General features: G+C 44.2%; 1 protein-coding gene and 1 long non-coding RNA gene across 2 annotated transcripts in view; one reads left to right on the forward strand and one right to left on the reverse strand.

Annotated features, from left to right (window-relative positions):
* LOC135396768 (exostosin-1-like) overlaps positions 1 to 18,964 on the reverse strand; it is a 120,335-nt gene that overhangs the window by 79,360 nt on the left and 22,011 nt on the right. The window lies entirely within an intron of this gene.
* Positions 7,585 to 9,229, forward strand: LOC135398088 (uncharacterized). Its single transcript, XR_010423990.1, has 3 exons — positions 7,585 to 7,712; positions 8,202 to 8,371; positions 9,080 to 9,229. It is a non-coding gene; the product is annotated as an uncharacterized LOC135398088 (long non-coding RNA).

An 18,964-nucleotide genomic window follows, 5' to 3' on the forward strand; every position in this document is an offset into this window, starting at 1 on the left:
TGACACTGATGTTTCGTTCTTCGCCCTGAAGTACGTCATCGTTTTCTGGAAACAAAACCCAAAATGACAGCGCACAATCGAAACGATACCGAAAAAAAAAAAGAAGAAGAAAGAATGCCGTCCGAAAATTTTTCAGGTTTTTCCACTTTAGGCTCATTGAAAAAAACAAAACAAAGAAGAACAGTTATTTTCCCAATTGTTCGCTATTTCTTTTTCTCGAAGCATTTACACCTTAGAGAGAAGACAGAAAGAATAAGTGGGGGATACGGTGTTAGCATACGTCGTGGGCAGACTTCAGGGGTAAATGCCCCAACACCCGAATGGAAACTGATCATACAACACAGCCGATGGAAGGGTTCGAACCGACTACCTCCGAGCCTCCAGCATGACATTGAAAGTGCATCGCCGTTACAGTGTCCACATAGTAATTAAAGCTCGTGCGTAGACTATATGAGCACTTCTGGGTGTTTCGCCTAACGCGAAAAAAAATCGTATTAAAAATGTGCTGGTTTGAACACTATGGGCCCAACGCTATTTATCTCTGGGGAGATTTCGCCATGACTTCTGGGCATTTTTATCAAATTTAATTCGCGGGAAATTGAATTTTCCCAATTGGTCTTCGAATTTTGCCAAGTCAATCTCACGTTATTTCTTTTTGTTTTTTTATTTACAGAAGCAGAAAGCGTACATAAAATTTACCACATTGCATTGTAAAATACATTCAATACTGCTTTGGTAATAGCTGGAAAAAAAAAGAAGCCCAAAATATCATTTCGATGAGAGCAAATTGTCGGCCGAGCTCAATTCCCCGTCAAATTAACGCAAGATGCGACGGAAGAAAAACGGTCACCCGACCCTTCCTGTTTCCTTCTCGCTCTTCTTTCAGATAACTTTACGTTGCGACCATGTTGCCGTCATCAGCAGAAGCTTGGAAAGGGGAAAGTGAAAGTGCAAGGTACATGGCCGCCTCACATCGCTTCTTTGCGAGATCTGAGCGCGGCCGGCAATTTGCGCTCTCCCCTCCCTGTTTGTAAACAAATGACGTCGTAGTGTTGGACAGCGCCACCAATTTAGTAGACTTGAACTACGCTCGAAGCTATAAGGGCGAACAAGGTCGCGCCCGAAAGCCACGGTTTTGAGGGAATGACGATGGTCCCTGGAAAGGACACGACCTTTGGTCCTACTTTTCTTTCAGTACGAGGCAGCGAACGAGTACCCATTCGTGGAACCCAGCCCTCCCCTTCAGACTGGTTTCGGTTTCAGTCTGTCTACCAACGGCATGATGACGTTTCTCTTGGGTAAATCCAGCATGCGGTTTCTGTTTCCGTAAAAAAAAAAAAAAAAAAAGAAAGAAAGCACGTGTGGCTGGCTTGCAAATTTCGGAATGCAATTCGAAAACTTTACTGAAGGTGATCAGGAGCACTGGAAAAATCTCCCCCAAGATAAACGACGTTGGCCCCATAATGTTCAGACAAGAAGATTTTTAATACGATCTTTTTTTTTTTTTTTCACGTCAGGTGAAACACCCTGTATATCACGAACGTAACCTTTACCCGAGGCCATCGAAGTCCGATCCAACAGAGTCGGCGGCGCGTTCCAAAGTCAGCAGTGTTCGAAAGCAGGATCACTGACACCGCGACTATACGCCTCCAGACACACTTCGCGGGTGGGATAAACCGCACTGACTTACTTGCAGACTTGTACGTAACGCGTTACAAGTAATTGCGTTACTTGTAATTAATTACCTTTTTGAGTAATTGTTCGAGTAATCAATTATATTTTTCAACGAGTAATTTTTCAAGTAATTCTATTACAACTTTGAGTAGTCAATTACCGAGTAATCAGTTACTTTTGAAGTAGAGTCTGACTCAAAATAACAATGCTGTGTGACAAATCTCCTTTGTCTTTGTTGGGCTTTGTTGTCACTGTAGTGAGCGGAAAAAATATTATTGCTACTTCCCACGCGCGAGCCTATTTCAGCTGTCCCAATCATATGGCAGTTGTTTTTTTTTTTTCATTTTTTTTTTCAAAGCACACGGGGGCGAAAATTTTTGCATGAACTGAAGGTAACGGCTCGACTAACGCTTTACTTTTATACTCGTTACTCAATTACATGTTGAGTCGTGTAATTTGTAACGGTAATCAATTACTTTTTCTAGAAGAGTAACGGTAATCAATTACTTATTCTAGAAGAGTAACGGTAACGGTAATCAATTACTTTTTTTGAGTAACAGGCACAAGTCTGCTTACTTGTGTAGACGCCAACGCGTCAATTCTGTTTTCATTTCATTTAGAGCACAACTTATACATATGCATGTTATAGCGGGATATTATAGTACGGTTTCCCGCGTGGTTAGCCATCCTTATGATGGAAAGTAACGTTTCTGAGGCTGAAACGTACAACAGACGAACCCAACAACACAAGCCTCGAGGTACGTAAGAACACGAACAATTGAAATTCAATTGTTCATGTTTATTCAATTTGATTTGTATTTGTTTCAATCTTTTAATTCAATCAAGAAATGGTATCATCTTTTAAAAGTCTAGGAGTACTAATATTCTCTGAATTCCAAACTTGGAACCAGCATGTCAATAGACCTCTACCCGAGAAACGTCACCATGACGTTGGTAGGCAGACTGAAACCGAAACAAATCGGAAGGGGAGGGCTGGGTTCGAATGGGCGCTTGTTCGCTGCCTCCTATTGGAAGAAAAGTAGGACCGAAGGTCGCGCCCCATTCAGGGACCATCGTAGTCCCCTCAAGACCGTGGCTTTCGGGCGCGACCTTGTTCGCCCCTATAGCCTGTTGCGTAGTTCAACTCTACCAAATTGGTGGCGCTGTCGAACACTATGACGTCATTTGTTTACAAGCACGGAGAGGTCTATTATATTGCAAAGAAGCTCGCTGCAGCAAAAATCGCACTTTATGTAGGCATTGCCATTTCTTACAGCCACTTAAAAAGTGAAGCTTCAAATATACAGGGTGTTTGCTCTGACGTGTCCAGAAATTATATTTAAAGCGAGCGATAAAAGAAAAGCAAGTGGTACTTCTCTGCTACTTGAGTAAGAAAGACTTCAGTAAGTAGAGTAAGAAACGCTTCACTAGTAGCACCTGTTTCTTAGTCAAGTAGTAGTAGTTAGTCTAATAGTAGTTTCTTAGAAAAGTAGCGCTCGTTTCTCTTTTATCGCTCGCTTTAAATAAAATTTCTGGACACGTTAGAGCAAACACCCTGTGTGTATATATATATATATATTTTTTTTTTTATTATTTTTTTTTTTTTTTTTCACGGTACAGCTATGGTTTCCTCGTCTGGGGTACCGCAACTGTTAGTACCCCAATATAAATGTATTGTCCGCTTTACAAAAAAGGGCTTTAAAGGTAATCGCTGGTTCTGGTTATTCTTCACGTACCACAGATTTGTTTATTACTACAAGATATTCCCGTATCTATGTATTATGCAATTACAAATTGAAGCTCCCATATTCAGTTAGCATTCGTAATAGCAACACATCATTCTTAGAATTATGTAACTTAACCAAACAGGTATGTACATACCCACTTCGAAATGAGTTATGGATCACTCTTCGGTGCAGAACAAATTAAGGTAGACAAAGGCTACGATATACGTGTCTGCTTCACTTTTCAACCAATCTATTCGAAACCTGGTAGACCCTACTACATTAATGACCAAATAGCTTTTTTTTTCTTTTTCTATCACGTCACATCACTTCCTTTTAAACACGAATTAGTTCCTACGTCACCACGTTGGTTTTGAATGTATTATTATTTGCGGCGCTTTTGGCTCTGTTGTTGATTTGTTATATATCTTTTCATTGCTGCTGTACTGAGTGAATTGAAAGAGTGGCTTTTCGGGCTTCTAGCTATTCTTCCACTCGGGAGAGAAATAAAGATTGAATTGAATTAATAGCTATCCTCGCCAGGACGACTCGCGCATTTTTTCTTCATTTTCGTTGAGTAGAGATAAAGTTGGTTTTGTGCGTACGAGGAAAACGAAATAGAAATTTACACAGACAGATAAGTTTGAACTGAAATTTAATTTATATTTACGGGGAGGATGACTCGCGAAAGTAGCCGGAAAGAAAGTTAAACGAAAGCAATGTTCGAAATGACGCCTGTAATCGGAGTCCAGGGTCAGAAGAATATCCATCTCTGAAATTGTTCCATACACCCGACAGGAAACTGCGCTGGATCGAATAAAACTCCACAGAATCCCGGGTTCCGGTATCAAAACATGCTTCTTTCCATTCCACGGCGGGGGCTGTAATCCTTTTCAGTTCGGGAAAGGAAGGAAAAAGCAGAAGGAAGAAAATTATGGTAGAAAAAGCGAGGTAAAATCGCGAGAAAAATCACGTATGTGCGACTTAAAATTCTGGGGCGTTGGTTAGGTTTTGTGAAAGATATGAACGTGCCCCAGATCTCATCACGTATATATAGATGATAGAGGGAGTGAGAATGGAGTAGGCGGAAGGGTACATTCGGGTCACGTCCTTTTACGCCAACACAAAGAAAGGGAGATGACCCTGGCCATCGAATGATGACTCACGCAGCAGAGGCAAAAAAAGAAAAAGAAAAAAAAAAAGAGGCGAGGGTTCCTGCTGCTTTGAAAGCGTGGGACTTCTTTTTACGGGCATAGCTGCGTGACGCATTGGATGAATTTCTGAAAAGCAAAGGAACGAAGAGCGAGAGTAGCTCCATTTACTATTGGACTGCAACAGGGAGTACACGTTCACACGGTGAATAACTCCAAGGAAGGGACACACAAACGCAGAGGAAGTATTGATACGAGGTACCAACCAACGCCGACACTATAGGCCTTTTTCATGTATAGTGTCGTTCGCGTTGTTCCTCGTAGTGTCCTCCCGTTGTTGTTACATAAAGTTGGTCTTACTGTTCGTGAACCACTTACAATTTACATTACATAAAGTTGTTGTTGTTTCTCTACTTGATGACAATACACAACAAACAGATCTAAAAAGGAAACAATGCGGACCTAAGATTATCTTGCCACTCCTAATGTCACAGTTTTAAGACACGATTGAAACGGTTTAATGTAACTTTCCCCTCCGTTTGAGGAGGCCAATCCGAGGCCTCTCCGCACTGTTGCGCTTCTTGAGACAGAGACTCAGATATCCGGAGCAATGGATGGTTGTCACCAGCTGTCCTGACTGACTGCAGCGTCAACAACTTCATTTCCGGAACTATAAACTACAAACAATCTATTTTGCGACAAGTAGCTGGAAGAGAAATTAATGCGGGATCGTTATTGTTGTTTGGAGCAGAGTCTTCCTTCGCAATATCGAGAGAAGGAAACACCTGAAGTATATATTCCTGATGTTATATGTTTCAGTACTCCGCATAGTACAAATTGAAAGCACACCTTGCCACAGTCGTGCCTTCCATTAAAAGCTTAAAGTAAATAAAAGACAGGATGCGTCCGTCCAGTCCAAGCGTACTATAAGCGGTCATCCATCAGGCTTAATGGGCGACCGTACATTTCCGGGACCTCGTCCCTGCTTTGAAGCCCGCCCCAAAACACAGCCCCGTAAATGATCGCACCTACGCGCATTGTAATGTATGCTACCAGCGCAAGCTTGATTTCATTCATATCAGGAAAAAGGGGGATGGGGGAGGGTAGCTTAGTTAGTGACTCTAAGGGTACTGGGCGCGTGTGTTTGAAGTTGGCTTTGTTCATTCGCGGCATGTTTACGTATACCACCCAGGAAAATCCTTCCATGAAGAAGCGTTCATTCCCAACCACTGGGAAGCATCACAGAACATCGCTTTAAATCCGTGCCATTGACGGCATTCGAGGCATCGTGGTACGACGATCAGGCATGGTTTTCTTTCCTTTCTTTTTCCCTTTTCAGCACCAACTACAGTGTGTTCAGAATCCTAGGGAATTTATGTCATACACCCTCGGGAAAAAGAAAGAAAGACTGGAGAGTAATTGCAGTTTCTAATCCCCTAGATTGCAATTACTCCGAATTTTAGTCCCCTACCCACGAAATTTGACTCCCCAGGACTGCAAATAGACACTGAACTTCGCAAATGGTCTCCTGAATGCAACAGTCTACGTAGATATGTGCTCTTCGTCGATTTCATGGAATAAGGCTATATAACTTAGCGAACTTTCCACCCACATAGAGTAAGCGATACTTAGTTTTTCTTTCTTCGCAAATTGTGCCTATGCATGTCGCAAGATTTTATAATACTCGACATATCACGGTTGATGGTTTAATTTGAAGTATTTTGACTACTGCGCGTTAATTATGTGCCTATACAACTGTTAAAACAGAGGGTGAAATACAGTCCCCACTCTGCGACATCCATTTAGTCCCATGCATTTATTCCCCAAAAGGGCTAAGATTATTCCTTTCTTTTGTCTTAGAGTGCAACGTGCCTCACACTGTATTCTCCCAAGATGTCGTTTCTTACATGACAACGGAAGTAACATATAGAATTAATTTTCAGTCTTGAGCAGTATGACGTCATAAGGAGTGCAATATGCCCACTCGTCCGGCAACACTGTTCCTCAAAACTGGATTTTCGTCTCCTCGTTCGCCATAGCTACTGGCAGTCTTCCAACGTGGGGCGGAGAGCGGAGATCGGGAAGGCGTGCGTACGCGCTGTTGCTAGGAGACAGCCCTCCAGCGCTCTCGGTGACGTCACCTATACTACTGGCGAATCAGGAACTGTGAAGTTTTGCGAGCTGTTTGGAAAATTCGTGGAAACGCGTAATGTTCGCTGAGAGCATTTATATTTTTTCGCGAACTGGACCTTCGATCGACTTCGGTGTTGGCCTGCGAATTTTTTAAAATACATTTTTATAACGAAATAAAACGATAAATTTTTGTCTGTAGTGGCACTTTAAACTTACAAATGTGAGAGCCGCAGCAACAACACCGGATTACACAACACTACATGAGCTATACAGGCTATGGAAGTAGGTCACCTGTGCACAGATCGCCAGTTTCCCTCTCTCACCTGTTGTCTGCGGAGCAATGTCATTGGTCCCTCTCCCAAATAAGAGGGTAGCAGCCCAATGTTAGGCGCGTGAGGTTTCTTCTGTGAACTCAAGCGCAGTATACCACGCCAATCTATGCATATACCCACTTATTGCTGCCTTGTGATTGGACAGACACTTCGTCACGTGGCTTCCCCGAGCTTTACCCGCTCTAATGACAGAGACAAACTGTCGTACACTGTTCACCACATAGCACGCTCCTAGCCAACCATCATTCCGAATAATATAATTCTGTGTCCTGATTTGTTCAAAACAGCACTGTTAAAAAAATGTATTATTAGGAGCAGTTGTCCGTTAAAACTGACGGACGCTCGACCGCTTCGGACGAGCCGTGTATAACGTCCGTTTCCACTGGAACAGTGTGAAAAGCAGTTTTTTGACGGTGTAATCATCTATCTTTGTAGCACGTTCGTCCGTATGTTTCAGACACCGGTAGAATGTCCGTATTCGCCCAACGCTCTTTGCGTTACAGAGAGGGGTATTATCTTCGAAATCCTCCCAGTATAGAAGACACCACGGCTGTGCCGTTGACGGTTGAGTCGTTTTCCGTTTCAAATTTCCAATGGCGGTGACAGCGACAGACGGGTATCGGTCTTTTGTTTTTCTTTTTTCTGCCAGGCCCTGATACTTGGGCCCTTGAACCTTTTCAGTGCTTGTGCCACCGAAGGTAAGTAACTGATCCTGTACTCATTGTTACTTAAATGGCACGGTGCTCATGAATGTGTATCGCAAAAACATGCCGGCTAAAATCAACGTAAGCACATACTTCTTATTCCCCAGGCTGTGGTTCGTCGTATGCGCGTTCTTATATCCTGCACTCACAACCCGCTGCAGTGCAGTGTAGGTATATTCAGAAGTTTGTGTATTTTCCTAATTGACAAAAAACGAAAGACCGAATGTAATAACAATCACGCCATACACAACTCGGCAGCATTAGTCAGCGTCTCATTTGCATGTAATTCTTGTAGTGCAGCAAAGCTTTATCTTTGCCTAAATAATTCTTACCGTCTGATTGACGTGACTTTTTCTTCTTTTTGCAGACTTGGATAGAGGTTCCAGATTTTAAGTAGAACTCCTTTTCAATTTCATATTACTTGAGTCCTGGGGAATGTGCTGCCGCAGCCATTAAGCTCAGGTTCATACATTGTCGTTTCAGGTGGTGACATTCTCAGTCAGAGCACTTTTTCTTGACGTGAAACGAGCGATACCCTTTGAAGCTGTTGGGATGTTCCTTGATGCTGCGATGCTTATGTTCTCTGCATACTTTGTCCTGAACATGGAACACCCATGATGCATGCGAGCTTCACTGGAATTCATTATAGAAAGGTACGTTCAAGGACAAATGAATGTAATACTTGTCCACTGATTGTTCACCAACTAAGCGGCATGGTTTCTGACAATGTCCTACAAAGCCAGTGTGTGTATTCCACTACTTATACGTATGATACACTATTTCATTAACGATAACGAAAAGCAACACGTGCAGGCCATGACTAGCTGATACCTGTCAAAAGAATTCTGCACTGCGAGTGTAGCGAAAGTTTAAATCCTGCCACGATTTAAATCTGAATGAAATGGAATCTCACTTTAAACCACATTTATCATATCCATTGCCAAATCCAGAAGGCTGGCAACATAAAAAAAAGTTCCTGGAAGAACAAGCCCAGCTAGCCAATCTAAATCCTGATACTTCCACAAAAGTATAACGCAATCAAATTTTAAATCCTTTATTAGATGCACTATTCATTCTGAAGCTAAATTTGCTTGCAAAATGAAGTTTATATCTAAATTCATTTGAATTTTTCCCATACTTGATTTTGATTTGATTTGCTGCATCCTTTCAAATAACCTCCAATTTGTTTGGTCAAATTCCCGTCCCTCTTGTAGGGTGGTGTACATATAATACTGTGAAGCAAATGTACATCTCATTGCTTAGTCGGCCACTGAAACTGCAATTCACTAACGGACAAACGTTTATCAGCGTTACATACGACATTTGTAGCTTACTTAAATGCTTCGTGTTTCTTCCTTTAGACCTATCATGAATCAGCCAGAGGAGCGGGGCACAAAACAAGCCAGGAAGACATATTCAAGAAAGACACTTAGGTGATTGAGCTGTTGCGTCAAACGAAGTGAGCCTTCCAACAATACCAACTTGTTAAATAAATGTTCTTATAAAGCACAGTTCCTACACCTGTTGTGTTGGTGACAAGTAGTCTGAGCAGCGAATGTTACATTGTGGATGTATTCAAGTAGGCTTTCCAGCTTAGAATAGACGTATCACCACTCCAGAGCACAAGGACATCGTACCGTATATCGGTCAGAGGTTGCGATGCCCTTGTTCTATTTGCCTACACATCTTTGTTCCTGTGAAGCATTTATATGCGGTCTCCGTTAGTGCAATTGGGTATCGGTTGAACAGCGGTAGCTCGTCATAAGTACAACTCCTGTATAAGGAATGTGCGTCGTACAGGAGCTAGTGCAAACGCGTGGAGCTGTAGAAAAGAGCTGGTACACTTCATTATAAAGGAACAATCACTAGTAAAAAAACGGCGCACCTTAATATTTTATAACGGAACATGTGCGGTAAAGAACCATTTCGCCGTACACCGTAGAACAGACAAATCTCTGCAAATACGGCATCGGTAAAAATGTCCGTTTTTCTACGGCGCTTTCGTAACGTCTTGCAACGGAGCATTTGTTCGTAAAGAAACTGTGCTCCGTTGATCAGAACACGGACAAATGTATGGCAATATTATATCGAGTAAAATTCCCGTTTTTCTACGGAATTATTTTTAACAGTGGGGGGGGGGGGGGGGGGGGGGGGCTCCCATTTTCAACAAATCAATACACAGAATGATATAATTCGGAATGATGGCTTGCTAGGAGCGTGCTATGTGGTGAAGTTCTGTTTTAACAGTGTAGGGTATTATATTCGCACAAAATTCGGCGACGAAGGTGGCATCGTTCCTGTTCAGATGGTTCTTCAGAGACGCCGGCGAACAAAGCCCGCCTTTGCGACACGTCTTTGGAGATTTTTTTTTGTGCTTTTTTCTGTCGAAGGCGGTTGTCTACCCCCCCCCCCCCCCATCTTGTCTCGTTTCCCGACTTCCCAGCATGCCACATCCTCCCGCATGTGTTTCGTACACATATGTTTCCAATTTTGCGGCTGTTTTGTGTCTCTGCGGCGTTTTTGAATCTGTGGTGGGCATTCTTGTCATCGTGCGACGCGTACAGCCCTCCCATTGAACCATGAGTTACTCTAATTCCTTCACGACGCTGTGCAAACACGTCTTGGGATGTAACTTACTTACAGGTAGTCACGTATTGGCCAATTAATTAGTAAGTAATTAATAACTCTTTCTCGGAGAACAACTTTCATGTTCAACACCAGTCGGCGGCAAGTGAACGGACACACTATAGTCTATATAGTTTCTAAAACAAAAGAGAAAAACATGAAATTCTAAAGTACCTGTAACTCGACAGCAATTAATAACAGTCACTTTAGAATTTCATGTTTATCTCTCTCATTTCAGAAACTGGTCGCAACTACCGTTCTCCACTTTTCGCCGACTGGTGTTCGATATGAAAGTTGCTCTCCGAGAAAGAGTTTGTATTTAATTACAGTTTTTGGTTAGCTGGTCAATAAGTGATCACTCGTAAATAAGCTGCTTTCCAAAGATTGCGTAATTATTACGCTAATCATGTCCGTAAGAAGGAAACTGAGTTATACTCGATTAGAAACACACTACGAAAACGTATGATACGACGAGGGATGCCGTCATATCCAAGATCAACAATGTGATGTCATTGAGATAAAAGAAGTAGAGCGATTGGCCTATCATGTTTTTCGGAACCGCGGAGCGTGCACGTTCCGATGTAATACCAGCTTGCCGTACTTTTCCATCTGCTATAAACAAGCTATTTCCAGTGGCTATTTCCCAACACCAGCAGCGCCACCAGACGGTGTTTCTATGCCATGACCATGCGGCGTCATAACAGGTGTAGATTAGCAAGACACGCGTCTACTCTGATCAATTCTTGTCCACATTGATCAAATATCGATCTGTTGCTACAACTTTTATGCAGTGCGGCTGATCAAACAAGGGCGTCTCTTGCTTTCCATAACTAATGGTGTTTTGGTGGGCCCGAATCGCCCACCCGCTTATCTCCGACGTCGTGCAACTCAACAAACTTCGCCAAACACCTTTCTTTTCTTCTTTTTTTTTTTATGTGTGTGTGTGTGTGTGGTCTCCTGAGAGGCTGAGAACCACAAGTGTAAAGGTAGAAGACCTCAGCGTATAGGGTTACTTCTGGTCAATATGAGAAAAATATCATGGCAGTGACGTATAATCAGCAAAATGTTTCAAATGTTTGCAAAATGGGGACTTTACATGTGGGAGGAGGACTTCACCCTCGTTAGCCTCTCCGAAATGCACTACCAAATGTACCATTTGGGGGGTTTGAACCACCGCTCCCCCCTAATACGCTACTATATATCATGGCATTGAAATATTGTTGTACCCATTCTGTGTGGCATTCCCGCGTTTATGGCAAACCTCATGACAGCACTTAACGACGCTCTCTCAACCTCCAGAACCAGAGCTTTGTAACCATAAAGGTACGCTGTTTTACCTACAAAGACCAACTCGTAACTTTTCTTCCCATAATATAGTACGACCACACAACCAAGCTGCAGGCATTTTTTTTCTTCTCGTCTATATTACAGCCGAAACAAACAAACAAACAAAATCCCAGCTTCTTGTACACGGCATATGCACGCCAATATAAGCAGCCGTCGAATACCCTTAAAAGTAAACGCCGAAAATCAGAAACCCTAAACAGAGCAGACAATCTTTATTTAGCAGACGACTATCGAGCAGACGAACGCTTTAAAAAACAGACGACACCTCCGACAAGCAAAGCAGGCGGCGCTTGTTTCTTCCTTTTCGAGCGCGTTTGTCCCTGTCGCACCATCCATCTCCTCGCGACAACGGCCAGAGGACGAGCGTGCAAATCGTCAGTGAACGCTCGACGTGCCAACAATATCTGACAGGCTCAAGTATTACGTCAGCAGTCCCTGTACCTTTCAATATAGTGCGATCGAAACGGGCCACATCCGCCGGCCAATTATACAGAGAGCGCATTTGCATGGCTGGACAGGCAGCAGTTGGTCGTTAGGCCCAGCCGACCGACAATCACACTGATATAACGACGACGACGCGGAAACGCTGACTCCTCGTCTTTCGCGAGGGAGATTAGATGCAAGACTTCTGTGGAGGACACTCGAGATGAGGTTAAATTTAATAAATGCTCGACGCAGTGGCGTCATACGTTTCAGCAAGGGTTGTGGTCAGCGCAGAGGGCTGCCTTGTTGAAAATATGCCCGAAGTTGTAAGCCGCGCGTTTTAATTTCATCCTCTTATCGTCTAGTATCAGAGGAATTCCACTTTCTGGGTTCCTGCATATCTTTCTCAGCTACAGGGTTTTGTGACAGAGAGCATGGGTCACTAACAGAAGAAAATAAGAAAAAAATGGAGGAGGGGCAAGGGGGAGAGGAGTGAGACGCCAGTACACGACGATCATATACACAAATACACTCTTAGAAAAAAAAAAAAAGATTGGAGTAGTTACACCTTTTAGGAGGTAATAGTTGTCGCGTATGTTGTGCCTAAAAGGTTGCAGAGTATAACTGCCTGCTACCTACGAATGATAGGGTTACCGCTTCTGATTCGGTGAGCGAGGGGGGCGTACGCCTCTTTATGGCAATTTGGATATATGATAATTGCTTTTACCACCCTTTTACACCTTTTATCAGACGCTATCTTGACCTAGGTGGTAACTATAGAAGTTACCACCTTTTCACACCCTTTTTTCTTAGAGTGTAGTTTGGATCTAGTTCCTGTCGTTTGCCGTTACATGGAGGCTTCGTACGCTTACGCAAAGGACTATTTGCATTGATAACAGCGACGAAAGAGGAATATGGTCTCCTTGATTAGAGACGGTCCCGCAGAGTCGTTTTCACTCCACAGAGGAGAGATGGGACGCGCGATAAGTGGTCGAGCACGTGGTCCTTATTTCGGTTTTCGCGCGCGGGCACCAAAAGGGCCACGCGGGAATATGTTCGGACTTGTTTGGTGTTCCTTTATTAGGAACCCAAACACACGGACTGGGAAAAGGAGGAATCCCCAGAGGATGCCCTGCCCCTCGACTTACTTGGTTAGCGCATGCACGTGGACGGATCAATGTCAGCCTCAATGCAAACACCACGTTTACGTAGTTGGATCTGGAATCGCTAAAGCTCATTTTTTGAATCTGCATGAGCCGGAATCCGTTACGGACCTGTTTAGTTAAGACAGTTGCCAGTTGCTTGGATTTGTGTGATATATATGTCTCGGCTAGTAAAGTTCAGTGATATAGCCCTGCTTCGGGTATCGAACAATTCGCGCGGCCTAGTATCACGACCTACTAGATTATAACGACCATGTCATAATCGGCATCCCGTATGAGGAGCCCGCCCGCACGGTCCGCTAGAGGCGCTACTCACCGGCCCGCGAGATCTGTATCATGATTGGACAATGGAAATTTGAATTTTGAACGCGCAGAAGCGGACGCACGACTGCCGTAGCAGACGACAGCAACAGCTGCCATGAAAACGCGTAGAATGGTTATGATAATCAACTTTAGAAAGAAGCACCTCCCGTGGGACATGCACCGCTTGTACAAAAATACTAAGGTAAGCTGAAGTACAAAGTATTGCTGAAAGCAATAGCCGGGCCGATGAGTAGCGCCACCGCTAGCTTCTAAATACCGAGCTGGGAAGGGGTCCCGATGACGTGGTCGTTATAATCTAGTAGGTCGTGCTTATAGTATATGGTTTAATTGGTGTTTGATGAAGCGCTCTTCCGACGCGCGTGCGGGTGCGATGGCCAACTCTACACGCGTAAACAGGGTCTGGCAGATTCGTGTTAAATGCCTTTCACGGACTTGACTGGGGGATAAAAATCGGGTGCGTTGTGTCTTGTGTAAGAGATAAGGTTATACATAGCTTTCTCGTCAGCTTACTCCGCCTCGTGCTGATACCTAATAACCGCAGAGGAGCTTTACTTGTGAAATAAACAATCACTTGGTCGGCGCGCATGCTGTGCGCACTCGCGGTGGCCAGATACAACAACAGGTTGCTAATTTATGGTTTCGGGTGTTATTGCGTAAGAGAAAAGAAAGAGCTGGTTACGCGGCATGATACACGGTTTCCGCATTTCAGCATTCGATGACCAGCTAAAGTGTGCTGTAGACGTGACATTCTGAAAGCACGGTAAGTTTCTCAAATATAACTGCCCACGCACGTGTTATAGAGCAATGTCACGGATGATCGGTTGCGTCATTTGCAATTTCGATCGACCGAGTCTACAACACGCTCGTAGTCATTTTCGCAGCATCAAAAGATTCATGACGCGCGCCCGCTTAACGATCATGTCAGCCGCGTGCATCATTCTACATTCAGTATAGCGTGCACGAAGGTGCGAAACGGTATACTCCTGAGTTGCAGGTATTCGAACCTAGGTTCAAACCAGGAGTTGTCACAACTTATGAAATTGTAGTCGCTCGTTGATAAAATACGTAATAATAATAATGACGCGTTAACCGGAAAAGAGGGCGACCCCAACTCACGTATTGGAAAAAAAGAATAAGTTATGATAACCTGAAATTGTAGTTATAAATTTGATATAAGTAAAGCAAGCAAAGCAACGCGACGCAAGCGACAAGTACAAAGGAGAAGTACAAGAAAAAAAGCAACGCAAGAAAAAAGAATAAAAAAAATCAAGAAATGAGAGCAAAATGGCGGCGACCGGCAACTACTCTTGCGAAACACGTAGTACATTCTTGAAACTGGTACACGCTAGAAATCACGCGTGATTCGTGAAAAGCCCTAGGCGTAAAACCCTTTTGTAACGCTAATAATTAACGAAAAGTATTTAAGCTAAGTTACTGAGAACCAGCGGCATATGGCCGAGCGGGTTAAGGCGTCCCGCTCGCAGGTGGTGCAGAAGCTCGTGCTGAACACTGGGAGGTGATGGGTTCGAATCCTACCACCGGCTGTGCTGTCTAAGGTTTTCCATGTGTTTTCCAAAGACTTTCCAGCAGGGCCGTCGAGAGGGTGGGGCAGCCGGTGATGGTGTCCCGGGGCCCGGGGCGCCTCAGGGGCCCACGGAACCCAAGGGCTGTCGTAATCGCAAAAGAAGAAATACTTCAACCGTGTTATCGAGACGTGAGGAGGGGGCCCGGGCATGACCTCATCCCCGGGGCACGTAATTTCTCTCGCCGATTCGATTGAAAGAAAGGGGGGGGGGGGGGGGTACGCCTTTTTGTGGCAATTATCATATATCCAAATTGCCACAAAAAGGCGTACGCCTCCCTCACTGTTCGAATTAGAAGCGATAAACCCAACATTCGTGGCAATGGTCGACGCACAGCGTACTGTGCGGTGTGAAGTTTCAGAGCATGCATACAGGGTGTTCAAAATTAAGCTTTCACTAACACTTTATAAATAGGCGAACAAAAGAAAACTGGTGCTATTTTTTCTGTTCCTTGAGTAAGAAACAGGTGCTACATAATTAGCAGCACCTGTTTCTTACACAAGTAGCGTAAAGTTATCCGGTTTCCTGTCATCGCTGTGTTTGCGTAGCGCTCGTGAAAGCGTAATTTTGAACACCCTGTATATCTCTAAGACAAGGGTCGACCTTTTCCGGCGCATTTTTTAAAATAAGAATTTGACATATATTTCCCTTTATCCGGCAAGTACAACGGGATGAATATCGCACCCCCAATGAACGAAGAACTCCTCTTTTCTTTCCTGCCACTCGTGAAGGGGCTTCAAGTCCTGCCGGCAAAGTTGACTCGTATTGCGTTTCATACGGTAAAAAAATGCAGAATAATAATGGCGATAAAAGGAACGAGCGCGAGACGCAATACTGATGAAATTTCACTTTGATGCCGAGCTAGAAAACCAATTTCGAAACAGGTCTTACGTAAGAGGCTTTTTTACAAGACGTCTTTATTTCGAGGCGACAGACGGATTTGCGCAGACAAAGCACACAGGAAGAGTAGTAAGAGCTCTCGCTAAAAACGGGTCAAACACGCCGCCACGATAATTCCGTAAAACACTGCTTTCCAACCCCCTCTAAACCTCGCAGAGCATCGTAAACTTTCAAAAGAGTAATTAAGCTTAATATACATCCAGAAAGGAGAAAAGGATACACTGTGCCGTCTGTCGTGGGACAATCAGTTTTTCTAAACAACGAAAAGAAAAGGAAGTTCCGCGATGGTTTACACGTGTTTTTCGGCCCCTTTTTGCTGACGTCACGTTCGTTTCCCTTGTTTATTGTTCTTTCTACGCGAAAAGTCCGGGTCTCACATTTCGAGCGCCAGACCCCGCTCGCTTCTTTTGTGGGCAAGAGTTTTCAGCCAGAACAAAATGGCTAGGTATACCAACACCAGATAGTCGAAGAAATAAAAAATAAAAAAAACTGCTCACTGAGCCGAAGTTCCACTCCGTATTATGTTGAGCATTCACTCAAGCAGACGACACTTGGCAGACGACACCACGAGCGTCTTTTCCTGTCGTCTGCTACGGAATATCTTGTGGCTGTCTCGCATTCCCCAAGCTCAGCAGTGCCGATATACACTCTTCACAAAGCGTCTCTCTCTCGCTCTCTTTCGAATTCCGAAGTTAGAGGTTAGGCACAAACTTATTTCTGCTATCCGATGGCGAAAATCTTGATTGCCCGAAATTTAATTAAACGGAAGTGCCTTATTGCCAGAATGTTTCTTTATTTGTTCATTGCGAAGGGCTGTTCGGATATTTAATACTGCGATCTGGAACAACAGACGTGTTAATGCCCCAGCATAAACATCAACAGTGTGTACACAAAAGGCGCAATGTGCTATAAAGTTACGAGGCTAGAGTTCCTTACTTCCATCTTCCCTCCCCCATACGTACACTCTCCACCAGTGCTCAAGACACTCTTCGAGTAATTTTTAATTACTCTGGGATTTGCTTGAGCCTAATAGAAGGCCGGTCAGTCGGGACGGAGCGTCCGCTCATTTGGCCGCGTCCACTGTAAATACACATGTCCGGTTCTTACTTAGCCCACGCTGTATTCAGGAAGGGGGTGGGAGACGCGTTGCCAGGGAAACCGAGAGAATCAGGCCCAGCAACGAACCGTCGTCGTGGAGGACATCGGAGCATTACTGCACTTTGCCTACGCGCCTTTTTGTTTGTTATTTACTCAGACAGGAACTCTGATCGAAGGAGTCTTTCGCAGGGTTCAACGTATTCGATCTGCCTCACTTATATTTATAGAACCCTAAGTGATGCTACGTTCGACGTATTTACTGCGAAGAACGCGTAAGAATGGTCGATAATGTATCGGAGAATGTTGACGGATTGATAAAAGTCATGTCGGAGGCGGTCAAGACTACCCGCGTGACGCATCGGACAGTCTCGTTGCTATTGGTGTCGTGTTTCGGATCAGATTTAAGAAGTCTGAGCAGCCCTATACTACGGAAGAACAATGTGACGAGTGACTCCGACTATGATTTAATTACGTTTTAGCCGTAAATTGTATTCGACGAGCAGTTACTTTGTAATGTTAAGTGAAGAGCGTCAGGACGATATAGCCGCCCATATTTCACACAGTCACTGATGATTTTTTTTTAAGTTCCGTGTTAGCACCGCGATGCAACTGCGGCTATGAGCGGCGTACATACGTGGACAGATGGAGAAAGGACAGCAGGAAGGAGTGGGGGACAGGGGGTTAGTATGCGTCCTGGGCCAACTTCAGGGGGAACTGTGGCCGACATTCGTCTGGAGAGTCTTCGGAAAACCCAAGGAAAACCTCAGACAACAACAGCCGGTGGTAGGATTCGAACCCACCACCTCCCAGTCTGAAGCACGACCTTGGCTATACCAGCAACTAGCGGGACGCGCTCGACCATCGTAGTCACTGATGTTTTTAATTTCCACTCTCATGAATATAATTTTGGTTTTCTGTAGATACACAATGCTGGGTCACACGTCTCGCGCCATACAGATCCAACTAAACACCAGTATATGTCTCATTACCGCTTCCACGCGTCCATTGAGACATGGGCGCATCTCAAAAGACTATACACTTTTATGTGTTGATTATTAAAGTAGGCAACATTAATAAAATTGGAAGACCAGATCAAATTTTGTGGCAGTTATCGTGTAACCAAATTGCCACAAAAAAGGCGTACGCCCCCATTTGTCTACGAATAAGAAGCCATCTAGCGTGCTATGCGGTGTAGTTCTGCTTTCAGAGCGTATAACGAGCATTCTCGTTTTCATTTTCTGCTTTTCTTTTTTGTTGCCTGGATCCAACCGTCGTGTGACAGCACGCGAACAATCACGTGCACGTGGCAGCCTTCCAACGTGCACTTTAAAAACAGGACGTCACCGCATAGCACGCTGTGCGCCATGCAAAGAATGATAGGGTTATCGATTCTGATTCGAAGAGAGAGGTGGGCGTACGCCTTTTTGTGTCAATTTGGATATATGATAATTGACACAAAAAGGCGTATGCCCACCTCTCTCTTCAAAAAAGAAGCGATAACGCTATCATTCTTGGCAACGGTTGGCGCACAGCGTGCTATGCGGTGAACTTCTGTTTTTAGAGTGTGGGAAGTAGAGGGGGAAACCGGCAAGGTGTGCCCACTGTTGCTGGAAGACAGACATGAGAGCTCTCGATGACATCACCTCGTCTTGGAGAATCCGAAACGATGTAGTTTCGCGGGTGCTTCCAAAAATTAGTGGAAGCTCGTAATGTTCACAGACAGTATACGCTAGGCAAGTAGGTCAGCCTTCGCACAGCCCCTCAGCTTCTCCCTTTCCCCTTG

Source organism: Ornithodoros turicata, chromosome 6 (genome assembly GCF_037126465.1).
Source record: "Ornithodoros turicata isolate Travis chromosome 6, ASM3712646v1, whole genome shotgun sequence".
NCBI lineage: Eukaryota > Metazoa > Arthropoda > Arachnida > Ixodida > Argasidae > Ornithodoros > Ornithodoros turicata.